The sequence below is a fragment of the Sus scrofa genome, chromosome 2, assembly GCF_054392235.1.
Source record: "Sus scrofa isolate SSC_HxYL_T2T_F1_AM1 chromosome 2, Sscrofa_HxYL_maternal_Yorkshire_Landrace_v2.0, whole genome shotgun sequence".
NCBI classification, from domain to species: Eukaryota; Metazoa; Chordata; class Mammalia; order Artiodactyla; family Suidae; genus Sus; species Sus scrofa.
This window is the reverse complement of record NC_139384.1, coordinates 75009655-75027760: the sequence shown is the minus strand read 5'-3', so window position 1 is coordinate 75027760 and position 18106 is coordinate 75009655. Positions and strand designations below refer to the sequence as shown.

Below are 18106 nucleotides of genomic sequence, written 5' to 3'. Positions count from 1 at the left end.
GGGGTAAGCTGGAGACAGGCAGGCGGGGTGAGGGGCGGGTGCAGGCCCTGGAGGGCAGGGAAGCAGGCGGGTGGCGGGGGCCGTCATGTGGCCTCCCCTGCCATCCTCCCCTCTGTCTGCCTGTCCCCAGGCACAGCAGCTCCGAGGGCACAGAGCCTGGTTCTGACCCACTTCTCCCTCACGGCCTCTCCTCTTCTCGCCGCCACCCTGGAGAGTCTCAAGGTTGCCAAGCCCAGATCTCTGCTCCTGGCCCTTGGCTTTATCTGCACCCCGTTCTCCAAGTGTGGCCTCAGCCCAGAAGCGCCACCCTGGCCTGGAACTTGCTAGAAACACACACTCTGAGGAGGGCCAGTACCCCATGTTTTAACCAGCCCTTCACTGTGCGAACGCCCCCACTCTGTCCTTTCCCAATGTCTCCCCAGCCTGTCCCACAGTCTCAACACTGCTGACCAGGCAGTTCTTTCCAAACGTCTTATTTCCAATTTGAAATCTCTCAAAAGAATCCCAACTACTGTTTTTTTCCCCCAAAAAGAAAGTCTATCTGCCAGCCAGTTAGCTCCCTGAACCTGCTCCTGCCCCTGCTGTCCCTCAGCCATACCAGACCCTGCCCTGCCCCAGGGCCTTTGCACTTGTCCCTTCCTCTGTCTGTATCTGATGCCCGCTGGTTATCCACTTGGCCTCTCCCTCTGCTCCCTCACCTCCTTTAGGCCCTGGTTCAAATGCAACCATTTAGCTCTTGGATGGACCCGCCTGGGGCATAGGCAGGGATCATTGCCTTGTTTTGCTCCTGGCCCTTTTCCCAGAACAGGCCTGACACACAGTGGTGAATGTTTGTTGAAAGAATCTCAGCACCCAAACCTAGGAAGCCTCCTCGATTTCTCACCCCTCTCCTTCCCTCCCCTTCAGAAGCTCCATCGGCAAGGCCCATGGGCTCTGCCTCCAAAATTTCTTGCCGACCCGCCCACGTTTGGCCCCCAGCACCTACCACCAGGTCGAAGTCACCCTCCTGCTCTACCTAGATGCTTCTCTCGGCCTCCTCCACCTCCCTGCCTCCATGCCTGCCCTCTACTCAGTGCTAAGGGATCATTTAATGATGTAAATCGGAGTATTAACCCCCCTCACGGCTCTCTGGGGTCCCTGGTGCTGAACTTTTGCCTGGGCTGTTCCTCTGCCTGGAACACTCTCCTAGAGTCTCCACATGCCTGCTGTAGCTTCTCACCATTCAGGGCTCAACCTCAAGGTGACCCCAGCACAGCTACCTACCCTGACCATCCCAACCACCCCAGCTACCCTCACCTCCCACCCTTGCATGGATACCAGTTGGGTCCTTAACCCACTGAGCCACAATGGGAACTTCCCTCGCTCGCCATCCTTTAGCTTCTGGTTAATCCACAGCACCTGAAATTACCTTCTTCTATATGTAGGTCTGTTGTCACCCTGTCCCACTAGACTGGGAGCTCCTTGAAGGCAAGAGACTCAGCACAGCTTCTCAAGAAATATTCAGGTGGAGTTCCTGTTGTGGCTTAGCGGTAATGAACCCGACTAGTATCCATGAGGACGCAGGTCTGATCCCTGGCCTTGTACAATGGGTCAGGGATCCAGCATTACTGTGAGCTGAGGTGTAGGTCGCAGATGTGGCTTGGATCTTGCGTTGCTGTGGCTGCAGCTCTGATTTGATCCCTAGCCTGGGAATTTCCATATGCCTCAGGTGCAGCCCTAGAAAGCAAAAAAAAAAAAAAAAAAAGGAAAGATATATGGGTGGCTCACTCATGGGCAAGACAGCCCTCAGGGCCCATCGCCTCTCACATGAACCCGGAAGGTGATAGGGCAGCCCTGCAGCCTATCTCCCCTCACTGCCCCTCAGCAGCTCTCAGTGCCCTCCCTACCACCCAGCGCTTAGGAAGCTCCCCACTTCCTCAGTCCACAACTGTCTTGTCCCATGACCCTGCCCGGATGGTTTTGGTTCATTTCCTAGCATTCTGAAATTTTACATGAGTGGGGGTGCATTCTTCACTGCCTCATCCCCCCCAACCTCATCTTCCAGCCGTGGTCAGATGGGGGTGGTGTGTGGGGAGGAACTGACCCCAGGCTGATGGACACTCCCCTCCCTGACTCTTCCCTAGAGAGTTAAACTCGTTAGCATCCGCTCCCTGGCTCTCCTTTAGGGACTTAAACTGGTTAGTGTCTGGTTAATGCTGGAGCGGCTGCCAGATGCTGGGCTATGGGGGCAGTGGGCCAACCTGGGTCTGGAGCCTGACTCTGGCATTTCAGTCTCCCTGACCCTGCATGCCATCCCCCACAACTCCCTCCAGAGAATCTGCAGGGTTCTGGTAAGGATGATAGTCTACACACACAGTAGGCCAGCGCGGGGTGGGGGGGCATCAGAGGCCGCTGTCCCAGCACAACAGAAGTTAAGGCCCAGGGAGCATCCATTTGAGGAAGGAGGCTCCCCTTCCTCTCCCCAGGCCTCCCCATCCACCCTCTACCCCGCCATGGCTTTATTTTTTATTTTTTTAATTTTTTGTCTTTTTGGGGCTGTTCCCGTGGCACATAGAAGTTCCCAGGCTAGGGGTCTAATCGGAACTGCAGCCGCCAACTACACCACAGCCACAGCCACAGCAACAGGGATCCAAGCTGCATTCGGCACTTAGGCCCAGCTCACAGCAACACTGGATTCTCAACCCACTGAGCGAGGCCAGGGATCGAACCCACATCCTCATGGATACTAGTTGGGCTCTTAACCCACTGAGCCACAATGGGAACTCCCCACCTCAAGGCTTTAGACACTGTCTAGACCGTGACGACTGCCACACCTGCGTCCCAGCCCTGCTTCTCTCCTTATGTCTACACCTCCATCCTTGAGCCTGACTGGACCTGACAGCGCGCCCCGCCCCCCCCCATTTCAGTCCATGGTTCCACCATCCTCCCCACATCCTTGGGCCAAAAACTCAGGAGTCATAATCCTGGGTTCTTTCTCTTACTACCACATCTGGTTCAGGGGTAAGTCCTGGGTCTGTATCTCCAGAATACCCGAGTGTCTGTCCATCTGTCCTTGGCAGCCGTCCTGCACACCTGGATATCTCTGTCCCTGCCAGGCGGCCCTGACTTCCTCCCAGCTGCCTCCCAGCCTCTCTCTTTTTTTTTTTTTTTGTCTTTTTCCTATTTCTTTGGGCCGCTCCCGCGGCATATGGAGGTTCCCAGGCTAGGGGTCGAATTGGAGCTGTAGCCACCGGCCTACGCCAGAGCCACAGCAATGCGGGATCCGAGCCGCGTCTGCAACCTACACCACAGCTCACGGCAACGCTGGATCGTTAACCCACTGAGCAAGGGCAGGGACCGAACCCGCACCCTCATGGTTCCTAGCCGGATTCGTTAACCACTGCGCCATGACGGGAACCTCTCCCAGCCCCTCTTGCTCCCACAGCACAGGCTCCCTGCTGGCAGCTGGAGGGGCCTTAAAAAAAAACTGTGGTGCAGTATATACATAAAACATATAGCTTGTCACTTAAACCATTTTTAAGTATACAATTCGATGGCATTAATTACATTCTTAATGCGGGGCCATCACCACTGCGATCTGGTTCCAAAACTTACAAAAAAAAAAAATCACCCCAAACAGGTGGGTAGATGCAAACTATTACATTTAGAATAGACAGGCAATGAGGTCCTGCTGTACAGTACAGGAAACTATGTCCACTCTCTTGGAATAGAACATAATGAAAGATAATATGAGGAAACGAATGTATCTATATGTATGACTGGGTCACTTTGCTGTACAGCAGAAACTGACAGAACACTGTAAATCAACTGTAATAAAAGAATAAATAAATAAATAAATCACCCCAAACAGAAACTCATTACCCATTAATCAAGAACTCCATGGAGTTCCCTGGTGGGTTAAGGATCTGGCATTGTCCCTGCTATGGCTCTGGTTACAGCTGTGGTATGGGTTCGATCCCTGATCTGGGAACTTCCACATGCCATGGGCGTGGCCAAAAAAAAAAAAAAAAAAGAAAAAAGAACTCCCATTTCCGCCTTCCCTCAGGCCCTGGCAACCACTAATCTGCTTTCTGTCTCTGCCGAAATCTGTAGATTTGCCCATCTTGGTCATTTTCATACACATGGAATCAAACAATCTGTGGCCTTTTGTGTCTGGCTTCTTTCACTCGGCAAACGGTTTCCATGGTTCATCCACATCATAATGTGTATCAGTACGTGACTCCTTTTTCTGGCTGAGTAATATTCCACTGTACAGATGGACCACATTTTGTTTATCCATTTATTATGGCTGGACTCTGGGGCTGTTTCCACAGAGGGGACTTTTTAAAGACCATCTTGACAATTGCTCATTTGCTTAAATCTCTGCCGCAGCTCCCAGTCCACAGCCTGGGAGGCCACACTGCCTGGCTCCTGTCCTCTCCCCCCTGTTCCAGCTGTGTAGGTTCCCACCATGCAGTCTTGGCCTGTGTCCCTTAGATTTCAGCTCATGTCCCCTCCTCAGAGATATGGGTGGGCCTTTGCCACCCTCCGTCATGGCACCTGGCAGTCAATGCCCACTTGTCCCTCATTATCCCATAACATTTTGGTAAAATGGGGCTACCTCGTAGGGTAGCTACATGACAAGAATTCATACCCGTGAAACACTCAGGGCTGGGCTTGAAGCATAGCAAGTACAAAGTATCCCCTGTCCCCATCCATCATGTCACTGCCATGTGACTTGACTTGTCCATTCGTGCATGTCCTTTGTACGCAGAAAGGAAGAATGGAAGCTCCCGAAGCTGTCTCCTGGCACCCAGACATGAAGCGTGTTCTCAAACAAATATTTACCAAATGGGGAGTTCCCGTCGTGGCTCAGTGGCTAACAAAACCAACTAGTAACCACGAGGTTGTGGGTTTGATCCCGCGTTGCTACAGCTGTGGCTGTGGCGTAGGCTGTAGGGTGTACCAACGATTCGACCCCTAGCCTGGGAACCTTCATATGCTGTGGGTGTGGCCCTAAAAAAAAAAAAAAAAAGACAAAAAAAAATTTACCAAATGGACACAAGGACGGTGGTGGGGGCAGCTGGACGGGGCATCTGCTCTACGAGCTGGGGGCCAAGCCTGGCCCACACAGGCCGGGCACCACTGCCTCAGGGCATAGAAAGTATGCCCCACAGGCTGTCTGCTGCTCCCTGAAGCCCCTCCCTGGAGAAGCTCCTCCAGGAAGCCCCAAGCACCCCCAGAACTGCCCCTACCTCTGGGCTGGAGCAGGCAAAGCTGGGCACTACAGTTCCCATTCCCCCTCTTCCTGGCCTGACCACCCACCCAACTGGCCTGGGGGAGATTCGCTGGCCAACGTGTGGTTACCTAAGTGAGGAGGTAAGGTCAGACATGGCTAGATGGGAACTACCTGGGAGACCCAGGCCTGCTCATCCCTGAAGCCTTGGGATGAATGGAATTGTGTTCCCTCCAAAACAGGTATGTTGGAGTCCTAACCCCCAGCGTCTCAGAATGGGACCTTAGGGTCCCTGGTGGTGCAGTGGGTAAAGGATCCGGTATTGTCATAGTTGTGGCTTGGCTCACTGCTATGGCATGGATTTGATCCCTGGTCCAGGAACTTCCACTTGCTGGGGATGCAGCTGAAAAGAGAAAAATAAAACAAACAAAAACCTGGTGGCTTAAGCCAGAACAGGACTTATTTGGAGACAGGGTCTTTAAAGACGTAATCAAGGAGTTCCCATTGTGGCTCAATGGGTTAAGAACCCGATGTAGTGTCTGTGAGGATGTGAATTTGATCCCTAGCCTCATTCAGTGGGTTAAGGATCCAGCGTCGAGCAAGCTGCTGCATACAGTGCAGATGTGGCTTGGATCTTGTGATGCTGTGGCTGTTGTGTAGGCTGTAGCTGCAGCTCAAATTCAACCCCTGGCCTGGGAACTTCCATATGCCACAGGAGCAGCCCTAAAAAGAAAAAAAAAAAAAAAAAAGTAAAGAAGTCAAGTTAAAATGAACGAGGCCATTAGGGTGGGCCCTATTCCAATTAGATTGTCCTTATAAAGAGGGGATCCTAGGACACAGACACACCCAAGAACACCCTGTGAAGATGGAGGCAGAGATCAGGGGGATGTGTCTACAAGCCAAGAAGCTCAGGTTACTGGCCAACCACCAGAGGCTGGGGGAGAGGTTCTCCTTCAGGGCCTTCAGGAGGAACCAGCCCCGCCAGCACTTTGATCTTGGACTTCCAGCCTCTAGACCTCTGAGACAATAAATTTCTTTTTCTTTCTTTCTTTCCTTTCTTCTTTTTTTTTTTGGTTTTTAGGGCTGCACCTGTGGCATGTGGAAGTTCCCAGGCTGGGAGTCTAATGAGAGCTATAGCTGCTGGCCTACACCAGTCACAGCAACAACGGATCCAAGCTGCGTCTGCGACCTACACCATAGCTCATGGCAACACCAGACCCTTAACCCACTGAGTGAGGTCAGGGATGGAAACTGCATCCTCATGGATACTAGTCAGATTTGTTTCTACTGTGCCACAATGGGAACTCCAATAAATTTCTGTTGTTAAAGCTGCCCTACCTGGGGTCCTTTGTCACTAGCAGCCCTAGCAAACTCACACAGGGGGGCTGGGACACATGAAGGGGGTGGAGGCAGAGATGGGGGGCAGGTCTCTGAGCCACACAACTTTCAATTATGGGGTATGTGGAGGGGGCTGGGATCTCCCGTTTGCCAAAACCTCCAGGCCCCATTCTGAGCACTGCACACTGATAACTCATTTAATCCTCATGAGAACTTAGTAAGAGTTGGGGGTGCGTACCCACATAAGGTCTCAGAGGCACCTGACTGGCAAGGTGGCTTTGTACCCCAGGCTGAGCATGGGGAGCTGGAGACACCCAAGGGGGCCAGGAGAGCACCCTCCTCTGGGCCCCTGCTGCATCTGTGTGACTGAGCATCCTCAGAAGGGGCCAACCCGGAAGTTCTGCACCCACAGGGGTCAGGTGAGCCCGCCCCCATATCTGTCCCCACCTTAAGCCTCAGTGGACCTGGGTGACCCCAATTTAACCCATGGGAAACAGGGCTCCTCAACATGAGGGGGGACTGGGCCCCAGATGTGTTGGACCTTCAGATCAAGTGGGCTGCCCAATGGCCCCACACCTGCCTCCGTGTGTTGCCTGAGCCCCACATCAGTCTCAAGTCAAGGGTGGGGGCAGGGGGTTGCGGGGGTGGATCTGTCCTCAGGTGCCCTGGCATGGGGCAGGGGAGGGTGCCAGGGGGAGAACCAGCTGCTGGAGAAGAGGGGGTTGCTAACCTGCCCTAGAGTGAGGTTGCCATGGCAACTCCCTGTGCTTGAGTGGGTAGGAGTCTGAATGCCTGGGGGGGCACCAACAGGGGGGCTCCAGGCCCCTCACTGCCCCGCCCATGAACACAAGAGTCTCCTGCCTCCTGCTCCCTCCCCAGCAGCCTGAGTCCTCCCGAAACCCAGCAGCCTGAGAGCCCAGCTCCACGAGTGCCCCCTCTTCCTGGAAACCCCTGGGCATGGCAGAGTGGGTAAGTGGCAGGCTCTAAGATGGTCTAAGGACTTGGCTCCTGGGTCTGAACTCGCTGTGTAATCTCAGGCCAGACTCGGCCTCTCTGAGCCCATTTCCCCTCCGCTACCCTGGGACAAACAGATTTCCTTGGCAGAGAGGGAGCCAAGTGCACAGTGTCTAGCACGCAACCTCCTTTAGGAAAGGGGCCATGGGCTCAGGGAGGGCAGGGTCCCCACGGATCCCTCAGTTCCATACCCTAATCTTCTCATATCTCAGCAGAAGGCTGCCCAGTCCTCCCAGGTGCTCAAGAACCACAGTTCTCCTAGATGCCTCTCCTCCTCTCCTCCCTGCAGCGGCTCTTGTGTTTTCACCTTCTTTCTCCCCTCCCTGGTCCAGTCCTATCATCTCCCCCTTCCTCCAGCTGTGCCACTGCCTCCCCATCTCATCTCCGGGTTCTCAGGTCCTTGCTGCCTAGTCTGTTCCCTCTGCAGCCACCAGAGGGCGCCTGTGAGCACCTGATTCTGGGCATGTCCCTCCTCTGCTCTGAAGCCTTCATGGCTCCCACCTCACTCAGGGCAAAAGCCAAAGTCCTTTCTCAGCCCGCAAGGCCCTGCGCACTCTGCCCCGGCCCCTTCCTACCCTCACCTCCTTCCACTCTCCCCCTGACTCACGAACACAGGTGTAGTCCTGTCTCAGGGTCTTTGCAAGGGCTGTTCCCTTCTCTCCAGACACCTGCATAACCCTTCCCTTGCCTCCTTTAGGTCTTTACACAAAAACACTGCTGGTTCTGGGAGGTCCCGCTGCCTCCAGCACTGCCGCATCCTACCCTGCCTTTATTCCTCCACACCCGCCGCTCATCGCTAGCATGCCAGCCACGTGCTTTACTTTTTGGCTTCTCTCTCCCCCTACATGTCTGTACCACAGGGTGGGATTTGTCTGTCTTGTAAATTTTAAAAGGTTACTCTGGCTGCCAAGTGGCACTGGACTGCAGGGGGGTGGGCGTGGGGGGACGGTTCGAAACACCCCCCTTCCCCCAGATGCCTCCTCCCTGGTCTCCCCCATCTAGCTGCCACTCCCACCCCATGCCATCTCCACCTTGCAGCCAGAGTGATCTTTGCAGAATGAAAACCCAATCGAATCTCTCCCTGCCTAGAGTGCTCCATGGCTCCCTATTGCCTCAGAGGCCTCAATGTGGCATTTTACCAAAATTTTTTTTTTCTTCTTTTTTGGACACCTTGCAGTATATGGAGTTTCTGGGCCAGGGATCAGATCCGAGCAGCGCCAGATCCTTTAACCCTCCATGCCTGTGTCCCAGCCCTCAGGAGACACTGCCAATCCCATGGCACCACAGTGGGAACTCAACATGGCATTTTAGGCCCTGGTCTCCTGCCACCTTCTCATCACCTTCTCTGCTGGGGCCTCTCTCCTCACCGACCCCCTCCCACATCTCTCTCTCACATACACAGCAGACCCCACCCTCTGTCCCTTCTGCCTCCAAAGGCTCTGTCTGCCAGGACTGTGTTGGTCCCTCCTGTACCCACACTAGCAGCCCACTCCACATTTTGCTCCCCTAATTGGACCTGGGCTCTGCAGTTCAAAGTCTGTCTATCCTACTAGCTGGGGACTCTGCAGGGAAAGTTCCATCATGGGTTGGCCTGGCTCTCTGTTGCGTGCCCAGCCCTGGGCAAGGAGAGGGTACTTGTTAATTTGTTTAATGAATGAAGATGAAACATACCCACAGAACTGCTCCTCCACTCAGTGGATAGTTAACCAGTTCTTATTCTGTTGCAACTGCTTTGGAGGAAAATAGGCTCATAGGAGAGACAGAGTAGGGAGGTATGTGTGGGTACAAATGTAGATGGGGTGGTCCCAGAACACCCACCAAGAAGGGAACATTGTATTTTATTTTTTTCAATTTATAGCCATTTTTTTCTTTTTAGGGCTGTACCTGTGGCCTATGGCAGTTCCCAGGCTAAGGGTCTAATCAGATCTGCAGCTGCAGCCAAGAAGCTTGGGATCTGAGCTGTGCCTGTGACCTACACCACAGCTTGCAGCGATGCCGGATCCTTATCCTACTAAGCGAGGCCGGGGATCGAACCTGCATCCTCACAGAGACAACATCAGGTTCTTCACCCACTGAGCTACAATAGGAACTCCAAGAAGGTAATATTTTAGCAGAGGTCTGGAGGAGGTGAGCCATCTAGGTACTGCAGAAAGAGCAACACCCCCCACAAACACCCCCCAGCAGTGGGAACAGCACATGCAAAGGCCCTGAGGTAGGAATGTGCTAAAGTGTGGCCTTGGCCCAGTGAATGAGGGGAGGATGGGAAAAGAGGAGGGCAGGTTGACAGGGCAGAGCGAGCAGGGCCTGTGCGCCACGTGGTAGAGTGTGTGGGACTGAGGTGGGGGCCCTGGAGGTTCTGAGTGGGAAGAACACTCCCCCTGAATCAGATACTTGCAGACCCCTTCTGCTGAGTGGGGATTAGACTGTGTGTGTGTGTTTGTGTGTGTGTGTGGGGGGTGTTACTGAGACCTGAGGGTGTGCCCCCCCCTTCTGGGTCCGTCCACCTGCTGTCAAAACCAGAAACCTGTAGTCCCCCCCCACACACACACCACCCTCCAGCTGATCATCTGATAAATCATGTCAAGTCTGTCTTGAAAACCCCACGTGGGTCCATCTCTAAGGTCTCAAGGTCTCCAGACAAGCCTTCACCTTGACAGGCTGCAGTGGCCTCCTCCACCAGCCTCTCGGCCTCCCTTGCACAGTTCTCTCCTTCTCTCCTACAAAGCAGCCAGAGGGAGCGCATGCTGATCCTTCCAACCCTGTCTCATGGGCCCTGACCCCTTCACAGGCCTCCCCAGCACCACCCCTCCAAGCAGAAACTCAAATCCACAAACAGTCCTCTGGCCCCGAGACCAGCCTCCTCTCTCTGCCCCTGGCCAGGAAGTATCTTTCCTTCCCCCTCTGAGTCACCCACCTTTCTGACCTCAGGGTGGGCCCCTCTGTCTCACACACTCTCCCTTCCCCTCCACCTTATCCCACTTTCCCCTCCAGGCCTTGGCCGGGAAGCCCCCTCCACCAGGAAGCCCTCTCTGACTTGCAAGCTAGTACCTCCTCTACGTGCCTCACCAGAGCGGCTTGAGTACCATGGTGGCCTGAGGTCCATTTCTGCTCCAGGGTGATCACTGTCCAGCCACAAGCCTCAGTGCCAAAAACAGTCACAGGAATCAGGGCCTGAAGGGGAGGCCGTGGAGGAAGGCTCTGGGGCCCTCTGCTACCACCAGACTAGCAGTGAAGGGGCAGGATGGATGCAGAGACCAGAGGGAGGGGGAGAGGTCCTGGGTTTCAGGGTCCTAGGTTCAAATCTGAGATATGCCCACTTGAGGCTGTGTGATGGGGCCCCCACATGACATCCTTCCTCTGAGTTCTGTCTCTTCCCCAGGGAAAAGGGATGAAAGCCTCCCAACGGTGGTTGTGGGGTTTAGAAATAACATTCAGCCATTCTACATGCCTCTTTTAGAGCACCTACTATGTGCCAGGCACTGATCTAGGTGCTGGAGAGACAGCTGTGCTGAGCTAGACACAAAGAGCCCCAAAGAGGTCAATCCTGTGATGTGATAGTAGAGAGAGTGTGTGTGTGTGTGGGGGGGGTGTCGTGCAATCTTAAATAGGGCAATGAAGAGTGCCCTGGATGCTTTGGCAGAGCTCTGGGAAGATGAGGGAGAAGCCACAGAAAAGCCCAGGGAGAAGAGCATTCCAGGCAGAGGGTATCGCTTGTGCAAAGGCCCTGGGGCCGGCCTAGGCCTGTGTGTTTGAGGCCAGGGAGGGAGCGAGCATCAGGAGTGGGAGGAGGAGAGGGCAGGGAGGTGAGAAAGAGTGACAGCACTAGACTTGCCCCCAGCAGGGCGGCCCCTCTGCTGATGAGGGTGCATCCAAGGATGTCTTGATCTTCACCACCAGGAGCAACAGGGTTGCGGGGCGGGGCGGGGGGGGGATGTGTGCTCCAGGGTGGGAGTTGGCCACCTGACAGCCTAGGCAGCGCCCACCACCAGTGGGCTAAAAACGGTTCTGCCACTTTCAAAGGGTTAAGAAGAAGAGGCAGTGGAAGAAAATGCAACAGGGCTGAGAAGCCTGCAAAGGTCTCCAATATGTGCTCTCCAGGGTCTTCACAGAGGGTGGGTGTGGCCCCCTGATCTACGGCGATGGTTCTCATTCCAGAAGGGGCATGACTCTACCCCTCCGCCATCGGGGCCATGTGGCAATGTCTGGAGACATTTTGAGGTGTCATCACTGGGTGGGTGAGGGGGGATGCTACTGGTGTCTGGAGGGTGGAGCCTAGAGATGCTGAAAAGTCCTAGGGTGCGCAGGACACCCCACTCCACCGAATGATGCAACCCCAAATGTCAGGAATGGCACAGATGGGAGACCCTGCCCTGGGCCCCTCACCTGCCTGCACCACCTCCCTGCAGACAGGAGCACCCACCTGGCTTCCTGACCTGCTGGGTATTTTTAGCCTCAGAGGGAGGGGCCCTGGCTATTTTTAGCTTTGGGGGTGGGAAAGGATGTTTTCAGTCTGAGCATCTATTTTTTTTTTTATTATTAAAGTGTAGCTGATTTACAGTGTTGTGTCAATTGCTGCTGTACAGCAAAGTGACTCAGTCACATATATACACTTCCTTCCTTTCTTTCTTTTTTGGCTGCCCTGTGGCACATGGAGTTCCGGTGCCAGGCATCAGATCCGATCTGCAGCTTCAACCTAAGGGGGCGATCCTGAACCCACTGTGCTGGGCCAGGGATTGAACCCTCGTCCCAGCTCCCAAGATGCTGCCAATCCTGTTGTGCCACAGGAGTAACTCCTCCCTTTGTTCTTTTATCTTCCGTCATGGTTGGGCACCTATTTATTGCCAACTTTATCCTCCCCATACTTTGGAGTTGGAGGGAGGGTGTCAGGAGGCTTTTGCTTGGCTAGTTCCCTAGAGCTGGGACAGAGCACTGAAATAAGGGTGAGGGTCCCACTCTGTGAGAGTGAGACTGGGTCAGCGTCCCCCTGGAAGAGGGGCTTCTCAAATCCTCATCCTTGAGTTCCTACCCCCAGGAAGGGCAGAGGACCCCCCACGTTACCCTCCAGGCTCTAATCTCTACATGCACACAACCCTGCAGGGGAGCCACCTGCCTGAGAACACAGCCTGACACACCGGAGCACCAATGAGCCACCTCAGGGAGTGTCCCCACAGGTGTGTGCATGGGACAGGGGCAAAGCTGGCCTGGCCCGGCCCCTGATGGGTAGCTCTCAATCCCCCAAGGGGACTGGATGGGTGAGGAGTCCCTAGGGTCTCCAGTCTTTTGAGAGGCCCCATTCCCATTCACTCAGTTAAGAGCTCTGTCTCTCTCTTTTTTAAATGGCCGTACCCACTGCATATGGAAGTTCCTGGGCTGGGAGTTGAACTGGAGCTGCAGCCACCAGCCTACACCACAGCCACAGCAATGCCAGGTCCTTAACCCACTGGGCAGGGCCAGGGATTGAACCTGGATACTAGTCAGGTTCCTTTCTGCTGAACCACAATGGGAACTCCCTGCTAAGAGCTCCTGAACACCTACGGTGGGCCAGGCACACGTCTAGGCACCTGGCACCCAAAAGCAAACCAAGGAACAAATTCCCTGAGCACAAGTGTCGGGGAGACAGACGATAAACAAACAGGCACAATAAATCAGGAAATTACGGAGTGTGCAAAAAGCCATCCACACTCTGGAAAGTCAGGAGGTGGGTGGGAGGCTGCAATTTTAAAACAGGCTACATGGGGTAAAGGTTACTGAGGAGGTGACATGTGAGGCGGGCGAGGGAGCCAATGCTTGGCAGCTGGCTAGGGGAGGGTCCTGGGGGAAGGAGCAAGGGTCCCAGGAATTGCGTTTAGCATGCTAGAGGGGCAGCGGGGACAGTGGAGTTGAGGGCGAAGAGGTGTCTAGACCCCAGGACCCCCATGCCTGGGAAAGCTATCGTGCCTAGATGCAGGGGCTGCTGCCTTTTGAGTCAGGGGCTCTCCCTCCCCAGCTGGGAATTGAGCCACGCTGGGTCAGGAGACACAAGTCTCCTCCCCAGCTGCTATGAGAGGAGCCCCTTGAGTGAAACTGCCTGTGTCACTAGATTGTGAGCTGCCTGAGGACAGGACCGGAGCACTGTCTCCCCGCCAATGTCCCCAGCCTGGCACCTTGTGAAAAAGACAGTTGGCAAATATTTGCAGACCTCATGAAGGGGTGAACACAGCCTTGCTCTAAAGAGCCCCATATACACACATCAGGCACACACCAGAAGGTGCACACAAGATGCAGACAGTGGCTCAAACGTGGACATACACGCGTGTGCACGCCAGCCCCTCTACAAAACTCACAAGAGACACTTAGGCACCTAGGATCAGCCTGTTGGACAAGTGGCTAATCCAGATCACTATCCAAATCACACATACCTGGTAGGTACAAACGGGTGCAGGCAGATGTGTAACTGGATTCTAGGGGTCGTGGGACCCACTCCCAGGCTTCTGTTCAGTAGCTGCCCTCCCGCCTTGGACCCCGCTTCCACTTTCATCACGGTGGCCAGTGGTCGGGTCCAGTTTCAGACCCAGGGAACCCCCATCTCAGGAGCCACCCTCCCCCGCCCCCCGCCTCGCCATCTCCCTGGAGGGTCTGGAGGAGTGAAAATGTCTGGCGTCTGGAAATTGAATCCTCGAGAGGAGCCCACACAGAAACCAGAGCCTTCTGTGTGTCCTTTGCCACACGTCTGGCTGGAGAGGTATGAGGCGGCAGAGACTGCGAACTTCAGGTCCTCAATGGCCAGCTGGTGGGGACGGCGGGGATCCCACTCCTCCTGTTCTCCATCAGGGGAACCCATTGGGGGGAGGGGGGCAAGCAGCACTGCCTCTTGGGATCAGCACCTGCCTCCCTGCCCCCAGATGCTCAGGCTGGACTGAAGCACCACACTCTCTCCTGCCAGCCTGGGTGCCCAGGGAGGATGCAAATGCCAGGCGCAGGCACCAGGCAGCCCCTCACAGACAGGTGGAGTCCTGGCCAGGACCAGACCGCTTGATGCAAACAGACCCCCCAGGGGCCAAGGCACCTGCTGCCCCCTCCCCCCAGGATAAGGGGCTCCCCAGGGCAAGCTGGGAATAGAAACCAGGCTTGGAGTCTCCTGTCTTCCACCTCCTCCCTGCAGGCTCTGTGGCCCAGGTGTGCAGGTCCCTAGCTCCCTGCCCTCCCCCCACCCTGATCTCCACGCCCAAGGGCAGGCATGGTGATCAGCACGGGACAATCCTGCCTTGGGCCAGCCCCCCATGAGTGGGATTTGGGATGGGCACCCCAGGTAGTGAGGAGGGCCTGGCAGGGCATTAGAAAGCAGGAGTGGCAGGCATGCGGTGAGCTGAGGCCCTGAGGGAGGTCACTGAGGGAGAGGAGAAAGAAGGTGGCAATGCCAGCAGGAGGACAGGGCACTCACATGTGAGTACACACGTATGTGGCTCAGTGCATGGGGGCCACTGCTGCCAGCCAGGGATCGAATTAGTTCCCTTTTCCGCTTTCCAGATGATTTTTCATCTCTGTAATTAATGGGCAAGTCAGTTCTGAACAGCATGGCAGGCAAATTACTAGTTAGGAAAATCATGGATAATTTTCTCGATATGATAATGAAGGTTGTATTCCTTCTCTTATTCTCCCTGTTTTCATCCTACTTTTAAGTAATAAATTCAGCATTAGCGGGAGGGGAGGGGGGAGGAAGGAGAAGTCACCTGCCCCCACAGCTGAGGCCCGACCCAGGCCCACCAGGAGTCCTCAGTCTATGGCCGGCTGGCAGATGGAGGGGATGAGAGACTGTGGGGGCCCCCTGACACCCTTGATGATGGACGCAGGGAGTCAGGCCTGGAGCCCCCAGGCTGTTAGCCGGGGTAAAGAAGTTGGGTCTGGGGTCAGGTTACAGGCTTAGCCAGCCCTTGGGTGCTGGAGACGGGAGCAGAGATCAACTGGCTTCTTCCCAAGCAGCTTTGAGGTCAACGGCCCAGGCTAGATATCTACCCTCAAGTGTTCCCCACACCTGCCCCTACATTGTCCTACCCACCCCTCTCCTTGGAGACTCCTGTGGCAACCAAGAGAACAGGGCAAGCCGAGAGAGGGAGAGAGAGAAAGAGAGAGGTGGAGAGGCAACCAGCCATCTTGGCAGCCATTTTGAACCCCTCCCCCTGCTCCCCCCAGACACACCACATGTTTGGATGTGAGCAGAGGAACCCAGGCCCTGGGTCCTGCAGAAGCCAGGAAGAAAGGGGGCCCTATCTCATAGACTAGGATGGAGGAACACCCACACAGCTGCCATGACTGGGGGGAGGGACAAGGAGGAGTGGAGCAGGAAGGTACAGCGAGGTCCTAGGCAGGCAGGGGTGCGCCTGCGTGCTGACTGAGACTGGAAGGCCAGGGACAGCGATGTGTGCAGGCTGGAGGCTGTCTTCACATGGGTGCCCCAGGTGCCCTGGAGCAATGCCTGTGGGGGCCACTTTTTGGTCATGGCTGGAGCACACACAGTGCTGCCCACCCTCGTCTGGCACAGGCTCCTGTCCCAGGACCCTCACATGGAAGGATGACAATTGAAACCCCATAGCGCTACCCAATAAACACCTGAGAAAGAGAGAGAGAGAGCTGGCCCTCAAAACCTGAATCCGGGTAGATCAAACCCAACAGCTTCCCACACTTAGTCCGGTACCGCGGAGAGAAAGATGCTCGCGGTGACTGCAGCCGGCCAGACACCCAGACAGACCCCTTCCCATCCCTCGCGCCTCTGCCTCCCAGAGAAAAACAACCCCCGGCCCGACATCCTGCGGGGCCAGCCCCCGACACGGCTCCTCCGGGGGCCGGGGCCCGCGCGCCGCGCGCACACGCACCCTCTCCGCTCACACCCAGACACCTACACAAACAGGGCGCCAAGCACCCGCGCGCACACGCACCGGGGACACGCAGGCACCGCCGCGCCGCTTCCCCACAAAGGCTGGAGCGCGCGCGGGCACACGCAGCCACGCGCGGGCACATTCGCGGTCCCTTCCCCCCACCGAGCACCCCGCGGCAGCCCATCCGCACCCCTGACGCTCCGTGGGGGCCGCCCCTCCGGTTCCCCTCGCCGGTGGGGATGAGGTGCAGGCCGCCCCCGATTCCCCTCGCGCTCAGGTGCCCTGACCCGCGGCTCCAGCATCCCCTCCCCCTTCGCGGCCCGGACAGGCCCCGGCTCCCATCCTCCCCACCTCGGCCCGCACACCTGGCCCAGGTACAGCGTCCCCCTCGCCCTGGGCCCGCAGACACTCACCTGTCCAGCGCCGCTCCGGGGTCGGCCCTGCGCGTCTCTCCTGCGGCTCCGCGAACCAATGCCTCCCGCCCGGCACATCTCCCGGAACCGGGGCGGGGGGGGGGGAAACGAACGAGGGGCGGCGGGGTACCGCCGCCACCAACCAAAAATTTAAAAAAAAAAAAAAAAAAAGCAAAGCTGATTACACAGCTCCAAAGGCGGCCCCCTCGCGGCGGCGAAGACTCGGGGCTGGGGGTGAGTGGGTCCGCGCCCCTCCGGGGGAGGGAGGTGGCGGAGGCGGCAGGGCGGGGGCGGTGTCAGAGCTCTGGGGGCTGGGGCGAGGCGGAGCCCCCCAAGGCGGCGCCAGCAGCGGCCCGCATCTCCCCCGCAGCTCCGCGGCCCCGACGGAGTAGGCACGTGTGTGCCCAGGCGACTTCCCACCCCCCTCCGACGGCGGCAGCCGAGGGGTTAACGGGGCAGCTGAGGTGCGCCTGCAGCCCCCCGCCGCCCAGCGGCGCCGCTCCGGGGCCCGCGCGGCCCCATCCGCCGGGGCCTCCTCGGCAGACGGCGGGGCGGGGGCGCCGCAGCGCCGACAGCTCCCGCGCCGACGGCTCGGGCTCCCCGCAGTGGCCGCGGGGGGCTCGGGTAGGGGGCGGACGGCGCGGAGCTGGGGGGGCGCGGCTGTAGGCGGGCGCGGCGGCGTCGCGCCCCCGGGGTGGCCGGAGGGGGGGCGCCGGGCCGGGCCCGTGGGCACCGCAGGACGCACGGACCAAGCCGGCGCCGGGCACCAGCAATGACAAGCCGCCTGTTCGCCCCTCTCCCCGGCGCACCCGCTCCGGGAGGGGGGGCGTCGGGCGCGCACAAAACCCGGCCCGGAGTCGTCGCCCGGGACGGGCCACCGCAACCTGCCCGAGCGCACCGGGGGCCGGCCCGAAAACCCGGGATGGATTTTCCTCCCCTTGGCCCCCTCTAACCCCTCCGGAAAATCGGGGAAAGGGAAGGCGACGAGCTGAATCCCGGCGTTGGAACGGGAAGTGGGGGGAGGGGAGACGGGCACAAGGAAGACCCGGAGCGGATTTTGCCAGTAGTGAAGTAAGGGAAAAGCGCCGAGCCCGGTGAAGGGAGAAATTGGAGAGAACTGTAAGGGGTATGCAAAACCCGGGTTGGATTACACAGCAATGGGAGGAAAGGAGGGAGCTGCGACAGGGCCAAATGCACCCGGGGCACGCAAATTTCGGGCCGGATTCTTCCTCGGGAGACGGAGTAATGCGTCATGCCTAATGCAGTGGGAACAA

General features: G+C 56.9%; 1 protein-coding gene across 18 annotated transcripts in view; it reads right to left on the bottom strand.

Moving 5' to 3' along the window:
• ADGRL1 (adhesion G protein-coupled receptor L1) overlaps positions 1 to 17432 on the bottom strand; it is a 49475-nt gene extending 32043 nt beyond the window's left edge. For 15 of the 18 annotated variants that reach the window (XR_014837516.1, XR_014837519.1, XR_014837517.1 and 12 more), the window contains exon 1: positions 16833 to 17432. The gene's annotated coding sequence lies outside the window, so the exon portion shown is untranslated. The remainder of the gene's footprint in view (positions 1 to 16832) is intronic. The other 3 variants (XM_085012670.1, XM_085012664.1, XM_085012665.1) reach the window with 1 other exon arrangement.
• Between the last annotated feature and the right edge of the window lie 674 nt (positions 17433 to 18106).